General features: G+C 44.4%; 1 pseudogene; it reads right to left on the minus strand.

Annotated features, from left to right (window-relative positions):
• Positions 1 to 5,313: 5,313 nt before the first annotated feature.
• LOC147984998 (uncharacterized) overlaps positions 5,314 to 12,135 on the minus strand; it is a 65,517-nt pseudogene continuing 58,695 nt past the window's right edge.

The raw sequence follows: 12,135 nt of genomic DNA on the forward strand, positions 1-12,135 counted from the left end.
GGTTTGCCATCTAGTAATAACACACCTCCTAATCCAATTCCACTAGCATCACATTCAAGCTCAAAGGTCTTGTTAAAGTCAGGAAGTTGGAGTAAAGGAGCATGTGTCAACTTATCTTTCAATACCGTGAAGGCTTCTTCCTGTGCGGTACCCCAAACAAAAGGCACATCCTTCTTTGTAAGCTCATTGAGAGGTGCAGCAATGGTGCTGAAATCTCTCACAAAACGCCTATAGAATCCAGCGAGGCCAAGAAAACTCCTCACTTGTGTGACCGTTTTGGGCTGCGACCAACTCTCAATAGCTTCAATCTTGTCTTTATCAACTTCAATTCCCTGTGGAGTAACAACATAGCCAAGAAAAGATACTCGGTCGGTGCAAAAGGTGCACTTTCCAAGGTTATCAAACAAACGTGCATCACGTAGAGCAATAAAAACAACACATAAATGTTCCAAATGTTCCTCCAAAGATTTTCTATAAATCAATATGTCATCAAAGTAAACTATCACAAACCGTCCAATGAAAGCACATAAAACTTCGTTCATTAATCTGATGAAAGTACTAGGTGCATTAGTTAACCCAAAAGGCATGACTAACCACTCAATATAATCCAAACTTAGTTTTAAATGTTGTTTTCCATTCATCTCCCAATTTCATACGAATTTGATGGTATCCACTACGCAAATCAACTTTGGAGAATATTGTAGAGCCACTCAATTCATCAAGCATATCATCTAGCCTAGGAATAGGATGACGATAACGAATAGTAATATTATTAATGCCTCTACAATCAACACACATACGCGACGTACCATCCTTATTTGGCACTAAAATGATAGGAACGGCACAAGGACTAAGGGATTCACGTATATAACCTTTGTCGAGCAGTTCTTGTACTTGACGCATAATCCCCTTAGTCCCCTCCGGATTGGTATGGTATGGTGCACGGTTGGGTAATGATGCACCCGGAATTAAGTCAATTTGATGCTCAATCCCTCGAATAGGTGGTAATCCCGGTGGCACGTCTTGTGGAAAGACGTCAGCGAACTCCCGCAAAATGTTAGTGACAGCATTAGGCAAAGAGGAAGGCATGTCGTCGAATTAAAATAATGCCTCTTTGCACACAAAAGAATAGCAAACAGACTTGCTAAAATCTAGATCATCAATATCAGATTTGGTGGCAAGTAAACATGCACTTTTCAATTTAATTTCAGAGGCAACACCAGATGGTTTATTATTAGGCTTCATTTGTTGCTCAAACTCTTTTGCCACAATCTGATTTTCACTCTTTTTTTCTCCTGTTTTGCTTTGTTAGCTCTATTAATATCATCTTTCAAAATGGAATCAGGAGTCTTAGGAAGCAAAGTAATATTTTTATCCTTATGAACAAGAGTATATTGATTGTTTCTACCATGGTGTACATAATTTTTATCAAATTGCCATGGTCTACCAAGTAATAAGGAACATGCTTGCATAGGTACCACATCACAATCAACATAATCAGCATATGTAGAGATACTGAAATGCACATGAACAGTACGTGTTACCTTAACCTTGCCCCTGTTGCTGAACCATTGGATGTAGTAAGGATGTGGATGTGGTCTTGTCGTGAGAGATAGCTTCTCCACCATCTCCATGCTAGCCAAGTTGTTGCAGCTCCCTCTATCTATGATGACGCAAACAGAACGTTCCTTCACAACTCCCTTTGTATGGAAGAAATTATGCCTCTGATTTTGCTCAGCTTGTGTGACCTGCACACTCAAAACACGTTGAGCAACTAAACATTCATACCTGTCAGCATCTTTAGGAGCCATGTATTGCGTCTCATGATCAGAATCATCTCCACTGTGTTCTTCACGTGTAATAAGAGCCAAAGTCTCCTCATCATAGTCACTAGTGGACTCATACCCACCATCCTCAGTAGCAATCATCACACACTGAGATTTGCATTCTCTCGCAAAATGTCCTCTTCCCTTACATTTTTAATGACGACAAATAATATCACTTGTGTGCCCTGTTGATGCCATGGAAGACGAAGAGCTCTGCGCAGGCCCGGCAGGTGTGCTCTTGGCAGATAGTGGTGGTTGTGCCTGCTTTCTTGTATCACGGCTGGAGGTGGCACCTGATGGAGATGCTGGTACAGTGGAAGTAGAGGATGCACGTGGTGTCCATGATGAAGATCGACCTACAGAAAAGTTAGTTCACGCCAATGCTTGTCGATCCTGCACTTCACATTCAGCTTTACAAGCAAGATGGAATAAACGTGTGATATTAGTATACTCCTTATACTCTAGAATGGTCTGAATCTCTCTATTTAATACACCCATAAAACGTGCAAGCATGGCTTCATTCTCCTCAACAATACCACATCTAATCATGCCAGTTTGTAATTCCTAATGATATTCTTCAATAGAATTTTTTCCTTGTCTTAAACGCTGCAATTTTTGAAGTAATTCACGTTGATAATATGGTGGAACCCAACGAGTACGCATAGCAGTTTTCAAAGCAGCCCGAGTAGTTGGAATATGATATAATCTACAATGTTCAGACCACCAAACACATGCGAAGCTAGTGAAAGCACAAACAGCAGCAGGAACACGTCTCTGCGCAGGATATTGTAAACATGTAAAACATTCAGTTTCTAACTCCCAAGTAAGATATATATCAGGAACATATCTACCCTCAAATGGTGGAATATTCAATTTCAATTTAGGAAGATGGTCATGATCTCGTACCTCTGGTGGTGGTGCAGCCCTACCGTTGCGATGATATGCATGAGGACGACCTAGTGATGGTGGTGCTGGTGGTTGCACGTAGTTCTGATTTTGATCAACCTCATCCTCGTAATGGTCCTCCACCTCTGCAGTAGCAGCAGGAGCTATAGAAGCACCAACAGTAGGTATAGCAGCACCAGAAGTTTGACCAGGCTCAATGGGAACACGCTGTGCTCGTCCCACTTGATTTGGAAGACGATGTTGTTGTTGTTGTTGTTGTTGTAGAGGTGCGACAGGTGCAGCGGGCGGTGGAAGACGCGCGAGCAATTCATTAAACTTGTTATCGAGCTTTGTTTCGAACGCCTTCTCAATGCCATCTATCTTCTCCATGGCCTCTTCAAATCTATTTAGCACATCTTCCACCTGTCCACTCATCATTTGCTGAAACTTATCATGTAACTCTTTGTTTGTCATATTCTCCCAGTCAGTCTCGTCGGCTTGTGATCCTGCCATGGTTAGAAGCAATAGAAACACACAAGAATATGATCCTACAGACTACTAGGAAGTGGTGGTGATGGTGTGGTGGACAGTCACAAATCCGTCAAGCGAATCTCAAATTCTTACCAGTTCTTACCAAGCAGCATGTGGTGATCAGCAACCGTTGTAGTCAAAACTCTCAAAGCTTGGATAGAGCGATTACCAGGGAGAGTCAAACGCACGACGTAGATGTATGCGGAGCTGGGAAGGCTTATAGTATGGTAGCAAAAAGGGTCAGCAATAATCAATTCAGATATGCAAAGTTGAATAAACGCTCAATGATGGTACTGTGCTGGTCCTAGGCTAGACCGTGCTAGAAACGTGAGCCTAGAACACTAACAAAATCATGGCGCTGCACGTAAACAAGGGAAAAGCACACTCTGAAGCTTTTTTCGCTCTGTTTTTTTGGCGCTCCTCTTTTTTGTGAAAAATCACTATAATGGCGAGTGTCTCAAAACTCTTCCCTCGTCAAACTGGCAGGATGGGCATGAATTTTTTCTGACTTTTTTCGGAAATCAGGGCAGCGACGATGAAAAAGTATGACAAAAAATCACTATGATGGCGAGTGTCTCAAAACGCTCCGTGGGACCTAAAAATAGGATAGGGAAAAAGAATTGGTCGCCGAAATTTTGGCCTAAAAACTGCCCGGGGGTCTCCAGACTCTTTTTTTGGCTTTTTCGTGGACTGTAGGTATGAAGAATAGACTCGATCTAAACTACGAAAAACTGTAAAATCTCAGCGAGCAACCTGGAAATCTGATACCACTTGATCTCGATGTCCAAGTTGTCCCGATGTTTCTATGAGATAGATATGGTTTTCTGTGGGAGTAGACTTTGATGATCCGACTACGAACGTGCGAAGACGTCGCGCCTTAGCAATCGCTAAACCAACTTCCGAGGGTTATTAACCACGCCGGAGCACGATCAAGCTGACCACGAGGGTCTATTTTCCTGCGAGCAAACGAAGAACAAGCAAGAAACTGAGATTGCAATCTGGATATTGCGAACATAAGATGGAAGCTTTATTGATCAAGGTGGGGTTCTGTGACGTCTTGGTCTGGTCGTTGAACACAAACAAAGTACACGAAGTTGCAGCTATGGCGAACTTTAATCTAAACAAAACCCAATGTCTAAACGACTCCCTAAGGGCTATATATGTGGAGGAAGAGGTGGGAATTTCGTGGCCCTTGGAGGAGGGGTCCGAAACCAACCCTAACTCTTGTTTCCCCACACATACAGACTCTAAAAACAGCCAATACTTAAGTATTTCGAAAATACATGGGCCTGGCCCAATAATAAGGTGACGCAGCACCTAGAATATCCTTTGGACGAAATTTATGAAGTGGCATCTTATATATTTCATCCAAGGCTTCATGCACTCCTTATGGTGGCTTCAAACTCCTGAAACCATCACTTGTAACTTCGTTCTTTTTCCCCTTGCGCATGCCATCATCTCCATGCTTGAACTTGCTCCAAGGTTCATCTTTCTTGTCCAAGCTAGGCCCTTCATTTCTAAGAAAAACAAATGTATCCAATTTAGGCAGCATCATATTCTCATGAACATTAGAAACGTTACCAAGAAACGAAAGTACCTGATAATTCAATTGGCGTGCGCGAGCTCTAGTAATTGGTCCAGTATGTATAGCAGCAGGGGATGTGGGTGTAACAATGGTATTGATGTCCTCATCACGGTGGGTTGCGAGGGTGATAGAAACTTAAACCCGAGTAGGTGGGTTATGGCGTATGGGAGTAAAGAGGACTTGATACATAATGCTATGGTTGGATTTCACGACCTTAATGATCTTTAGTAGTTTCGGATGCTTGCTAGAGTTCCAATCATAAGTGCATATGATCCAAGTAGAGGAAGTATGTTAGCTCATGCCTCTCCCTCATATAAAATTTAAGAATGATTACCGGTACTTGTTATTGATTGCCTAGGGACAAATGACTTTCTCATTGACAAAATCTTTCCACTTTTATTACCTTGCAATTTATCCGTACTTTTATTCTCGCAAAGTACTTGTAGTTTTATCCTTGCAAAATAGTTTCATACTTGTTTCCGATAAAGCAACCGTCAAGCGTGCGTAGAGTTGTATCGGTGGTCGATAGAACTTGTGGGAATATTTGTTCTACCTTTAGCTCCTCGCTGGGTTCAACACTCTTATTTATGGAAAAAGGCTACAAATGATCCCCTATACTTCTGGGTTATCACTGCCAGCCAGGCCCATCAGGCCCATTACGTACTCTAACACTACACCCCACCTGGACATGCAGCTTGCCCTTGAGCTGCAACCTAAACAACTTATAACCATGACTTGACACAACAATAAACCTAACACCTAAAAACAAGCCTTTTACCTCTCGGCTTGTTTTATGACTCTCAACCTGAAATGGACTGGTACACTTTATTTTGGAACCCTGAACATAAAGTGGACACCACCCGCACGTCGGACCTACACGTGTACAGCCACCTGGATCCCATGGACACCATCTGGACAAAAGGAGTGCATGTGTATGGCCACCTGGAAGTGGTCGCAAGAGCGACCAGCAAAGGTGCCCATCGCGGTGGCCGGCGGCGAAATGCAGTGGTGCTACACGGTGCGCTCCTGTCGGTGACACCATGCCTTCTCCTCGCCGGACGGTTGTTGGTCTGCACCGCACAAACAAGAGTGGAGGACTTTCGATGGAGAATCGCGAGGAGGGGTGCGCACTCCAACCGCCGATGTCGCAGACTTTGAGGTCGCTATCCGTGGGGAAAACAATATGCCCAATATCCCCGACGTGGCAGACGAGATCCAGGTCATTTACGCAGCGACGCGCAACTGGGAGGAGCGGCAGCTGCAGACCACACATCTCCTGCACACACTGACGCGGTAGGAGGCCGTGCGCAGCAGCCTACAGCCTCAGTGCCACTGACACGTGGCGGGTAGCGATCCAAGTCAGAAGCGGTGACGGCGATGGCGGGTACTTGATCTATTGGATGGCGACGCCCTGGGATGGCAGCGGCACTGATGGGAACGAGGTCGTCGCAGTCCCGTCGTAGGGCATCCCATATTGGTACGAGATGACCGGTGCCGTGGTCGCGTCCGAGGGCGGCGACAGCGGGGGTAGCTGATGTTGGTGTGGCTGCCACGGGGGATGCCGGTGGGGTGCATAGGGCCCGACATGGAAGGCCCTGATGCCTGCCACGGCCTGCCGTGATTCCGGGATTGCGACTGTCATCTGCTTCGGGGTGAGGATGAGGGTGGACGGCGCCAGGGAAGAGGGTGCAATGGCCCCTGAGGATGCCAACACGCCCTATTCCGACGTGCCTGCTGTGTGGGGCAGCAACACCAATGAAGACGCTTGTGGCGGCGGGTAGGTGTGGCGGCGGCGGGTGGGAAGAACTTGGTGAAGGTATGGACATGATCAAATCTGGGAAAGATGATACCAAAATGTTTTGGTGCTGCTAGAAGGAGGGTGCGAGAGGGCCGGCCGGGGGCCTTTTTGCCCATGGTCGGGCAAGAGGGAAAGGATTTCCTTCTTAATTCTTGCTTGATTAGATTGATACAGCTACTCCACTTATATAAAGATGCTTACATGACTCCCCAGCAAGGCTTACTTGACCCCTAAGCAAACGACCTTTATCTCTAATTAACCCTAAGACTAACGGGCTATACCGCCATCCAGGCCCATTAGGACCATTACGTACTCTAATAGTAGTGTTCCGAAGAAAGGCCCGAATGTGCTATGTATTCAATACTCAGTGAAGGAAGGCTGTCAAATAGCCATCCTCATGCAAGCAGAATTACTGAAGATGTTTATATAAGGCAAGTAGTTCGTACACCCTAGTAGGAAAGTTTCTGATATAACCAACCCAGTTGTTGGTATCAAACTACAAGGGAAGTTTCCAACACAAGACTCCTTCGTCTTCTTTAGTACGCTACCTGGGTAGCTTCTCCCCTAAGCTGCCCACTCTTATTTAGCAAGCTACTATACAGAAAGCTTCTGGCATAAGGTATTGAGTCTTCCTCAGTAAGCAAATCGAGGAGAAGCTTCCGAGATACAATACCCAACCTTCTTTAGCAAGCTATCATGGAAGAAGCTTCAAGTGTAAGCTATCTAGTCTTCCTCGGAACGCTATCCTTGGTGGTTTTCAACCGAAGCTATATAGTCCTCTTCAATATAGCACAACACAAAGGCATCATGTAGTATAACTTATTATGTGTTGAGTTGACAGCACATGATCATACTGCCCAAAGATCAAGTCAAAAGCAATTATACCAGAATCACAAGCCCGTCAAGACACATGCATGGTGAATCTTGTCCTTAGTTGTACATACTTCTATGTACTTACTTTCATAAGAAGGCAGTTGTGTTTAGGCATATCTACGGAAAGGGAGAATTCGACAACCTTTACAAGATATGATAAAATAACAAGATCAGAAACATATTTTAGGTGGTTCACTAGCCGAGACATTGTGTCATAAACGACTCTCGATCAATAGTCTTGCCAATGGTCACTAATGACAAGTTACAACTACCAGTTCGTTTCTGAGAAGCTATGATCTTATGCGTATTCTACCTACCAAGTTCTCACTTTTTTTGGGTCATATCAATATGCAAACAAACCATTAGCACGAATCAGATATTCAAGACATGAAAAGCTAGTCATGAGGGGTCATTATAAGATTTTTGTGGGAAGGTCGGCCAAGAAAATCTTGGGAGCAAGTAAAATAAACCACCCAAGGCAAAGTAAGAGGATCATATGTGAATCAATGGGAACATGGTGCTAAGGAAACTTGATACCCTAGCTGGAAATGTCTCCTTAAGACAGATTATTCAGAACGGTTCCCTGAGCAATAAAATCTTGAGGAAAAGATTTATCTTAAGGGGGTTAGGTTTGTGACAACCCAAATTTTGGCCCCTTTTATTTCTTTTAATTTTGGATTGTTTTTCTTTAGAATTGGCTCTCTGGACTTAAACCTTGGAGATCACTTTTCGTTTCCTCTCATTTGAATCATTTCTTCATTGCAATGACATTTCCATCTTGAGCCAACTATAAATTCCATTTTCATCTTATATTCCTTTTTCCATTAAAGGAATAATCCTTTTGCTCTAGGTTGTGAGGCAACCTATATTTTGTCCTTTCAAAAATTCCCATAAAATTGTCATCAATACTTTGGTTCATATGGACCCTAGATATGTAAAAATATTCTAGGAATAATGCTCATGGTAAGCACATCATCAACATCTATATTCTGGTTATAATTTCAGCATGTGAAGCAACTAGAATTTTTATTGCTCCATGATTGCTGAAATTTTGCCAGAATCTTCCCCCACCTATATAACTTCCATCCACAAAGTTGGAGTTCACTTCATTTAGCCATATTTTCCCAAATATTTTCTCAAGTTTCTATCCAAAGAGGATATGTGTGAAGGAAGTACCTTTTAGGTATTTCCAAATGGCTTGGAAATTTACCAATATCTGCATATCACCAAATCATACCCCTCCACAAAAATTCAATTCAATCCAATACTTCATGTGAGCACATTATCCAAACCTATATTCTGGACCAAATTTGCAACTGCAAAGCAACTACCTCCAAATCTGGTCCAAATTACCTCAAATTCCACCAACTTATAGTTCTTCCAACCCTAAACCTCTGTGACAACTAGTTTTCCCATTAATACATCCATTTGACCCCAACATCCATTCTAATCCTCCTGCAGCAATGTTCTGGTGATATTATAGTGCAAAGCTAGTTTGGATGAGGTGATGGCTCGGCGAAATTTAGGATGGATGGACAACACACCACACACCTTTTGCCAAGCTTCTGTGCATTCTCCTCACCTTGCCATGTGGTGACCGCGCTGCTGGCATGCCAGCGACGTGCTCTGCCACTCTTGTCGGTATAAATAAAAATAGGGTAATGACTATCTGGTACAATGGACCCAGAGGTTAAACCGTCCCATGTGTTTCCATGCATAGGGGGACATGAGATGAAGGTCAGGAAAAACACTGCAGATCTTGCCCTCTGCCTAAGCGGGGCGTCTTGAGAAGAGGATGCAAGATTGTGACTTTATGCCCTCTTGAGGGAACCGCCCCGGCGAATCGGCCGGGGTCAGCGATGGGGTGGCGGTGCACCCATCACGCCGCATAGAGGGGTGCCATGACGAAGCTTGCTGCTCATGCCCCGCCAGGCCGGTGTCGGCGTTGGCGGCGGGTGATGAGGAATGATGGGGAGGCCCGCCAGTAGGCACCGTCTGAGAGATGCGAGTGGTGAGGATGGCCTGACGCTCAGCACGGGCTCGACGGGCGTCAGCCATGGAAGAGGTGGAGCAATGGCGAATCGGTGGTCGGAAGAGAGGCTCCGACGCACCCCTACCTGGCGCGCCAAATGTCAGATTCGGGGTTCCGCAAACCCTTGAGAAGTTCGAACTCTGGGGTGCGTGCAAAGAACTCGTCTTTCCCCAGTTAGACATCCCACCGATCCCACAGCCTAGCTCGACGAACCTAATGAACGAGAGACACAACAGTTTACCCAGGTTCGGGCCACCTTGCGGTGTAAAACCCTAATCCTGCTTTATGGTGGATTGGACTCGAGGGGCTGTGGAAGAACTAGCACCAGGTTCGAACAACCTCAGGAGGGGAGGTGTTCTTGTGCTCGATGAGCTGGCGGGCCCGAGGATGATCTCTCAGACCCATCCCCCTCTATGGTGGTGCCTAAGTCCTATTTATAGTGGCCTTGGTCCTCTTCCCAAATACTAGGCGGGAAGGGATCCCATAATGGCCATATTTCAAGGGAGACAACTAGTACATGCTATTCTGACAAAAGTAGTCTTCGCCTGCAAAAGCACCTGGTCATGACGCCATGGTGGGCTCCGCGATGACCTCCGTCCTGCCGTCATGGCGGTCTTGGTCTTTTTGCACCGGAATGGAAACCTTTAGCTGATTCCTCGGGACTCCGCACCTGCGTTTGCCTCCTTAGCACCAAAGAGGAAACTGGTACACTGCGCTCACTGGCGCCCGCCTAGCCTTGGTCGTCATGGCTCACGTCATGCGAACCTCATGAGGTGCACCTTGCATAGATATCTCCGCTCCTCGGGAGCCAACCTGGGGAAGCCGCCCCCAGGGAGGTATTGGTGTCGTCCCCCTCGCGAGGGTCTTGAGTTGTCGATGTTGAAGCTGGGCCATACCGGGCCGTCGACAGGGCCACGCCGTGGGCCGCGGGCAGGCAAGCCTCGGTACCCCCTTCCCAGAACACCGACAATATGAAAGATGCAACCCATATCACTCTGCCAAGTTAAAACTGTTTGGCGTTTCAACATATTACAAGCAGTACATGCTAGAAATCATGTGCAAGATGCAACTAATATCAAAGTGCCAACTTAAAGGTGTCTCATCAGAAGTGATTGATGTAGGATATGCAAGAACAGTAGTCTGATGTAAGAACATGGTGTTCTCAAATATGGGATGTTCTGGAAACAGGAACACGTGTCATATTCACATGTATAATAATGTGTAAAGTAAGCATATGCAATAGAACAAAATTAGAAGCAATACAAGCTAGACATCATACGGAACATGCAACTACATATAATAGTGCCAAGTTAGAGCAAACACCTATGATGGTGGAGCAAGGGAGATGTGCTCATCATCTACACAGCTATGTTGACTGTCTAGCCTTGCATTGTCTTGCGAATATTGTTGGTGATGGCGGAGTAGAATCTGTAGAGACCCTCCATTTCAATTGCTCAGAAGGACCACCATCATCCAATGCCTTACTAATTTCCTTCTACTTTATTGACTTTGATTGTGAAGTCAAACCGACAAGAAAAATGAAAAAAAATCGCTCTTCAGAACTCATTCATGCATGATACTGACGAACACTACTCTGATGAAAGGCAAACTCATGATACGAGGATGGAATATGTACAAAATAGGAATGCATGACATATTGACACTTATGGTGTGGAAACTCAGTAGAAGGCATTTCAACAAATTAGAAGCACTGCAAGCTAGACACCATATGGAAGATGCAACCAATATCACTCTAACAAGTTAAAACTATCTCGTCCTAGGTGGCGTTCAACAAATTTAAACCAATACATGCTAGAAATCATATGCAAGACGCAACCAACAACACATTGCCAACTTAAAGGTGTCTCATCATAAGTGACTGAAGCAGGATACACAAGAACAATAGTTTGATGTAAGAACAAGGTGTGATAGACAGATATAGTATGTACCAAAAATAGGAAGGCGTGTCATATTCACATGTATAATGTGTAAGCTAAGCAGATGCAATTTACAATAACTAGAATCAATACAAGCTTGACACCATATGCAACATCCAACCTGTTATCACACTGCCAAGTTAGAGTAAGCACCATGGGATGGTGGAGTAGGGCAGTTGAGACTTGGAACTTGTAATGCATTAGTAGTACAAGGAAAATCTATAGATATGCTCCATTTACGTTAATGCAGAGGACCACCATCATCGCCTTCCTTACTCTTTTCCTTCCTCCTTTTTGATTTTGCCTTGTCAAATCAAACCCACAAGAAAAAGGAATAAAATATGCTCTTCAGAACAAATTGATGCATGATACTAATAACCACTACTATGATGTAAGGCTACCACATGATAGGAGGATGGAATGTGTATGAAAAATAGGATATCATGACATATTGACACTTGTGATGTGTAAAGTGTAAGATAAGTAGTTGGCATTTCAACTAATTAGAAGCAATGGAAGCTAGAAATGTATGAAAGATGCAACCAATATCACTCTGCCAAATGAAAAGGGGGGGCTTATAAGGGTATTTCAACAAATTAGAAGCAATACATGGCTATAGTCTAGGAATCATTGTTGGAACATGTGGTACACAACGCTAGTGCCAAATA

This window comes from Triticum urartu, chromosome 2A (assembly GCF_056163025.1).
Source record: "Triticum urartu cultivar PI428250 chromosome 2A, HENAU_Tu73, whole genome shotgun sequence".
Lineage (NCBI taxonomy): Eukaryota > Viridiplantae > Streptophyta > Magnoliopsida > Poales > Poaceae > Triticum > Triticum urartu.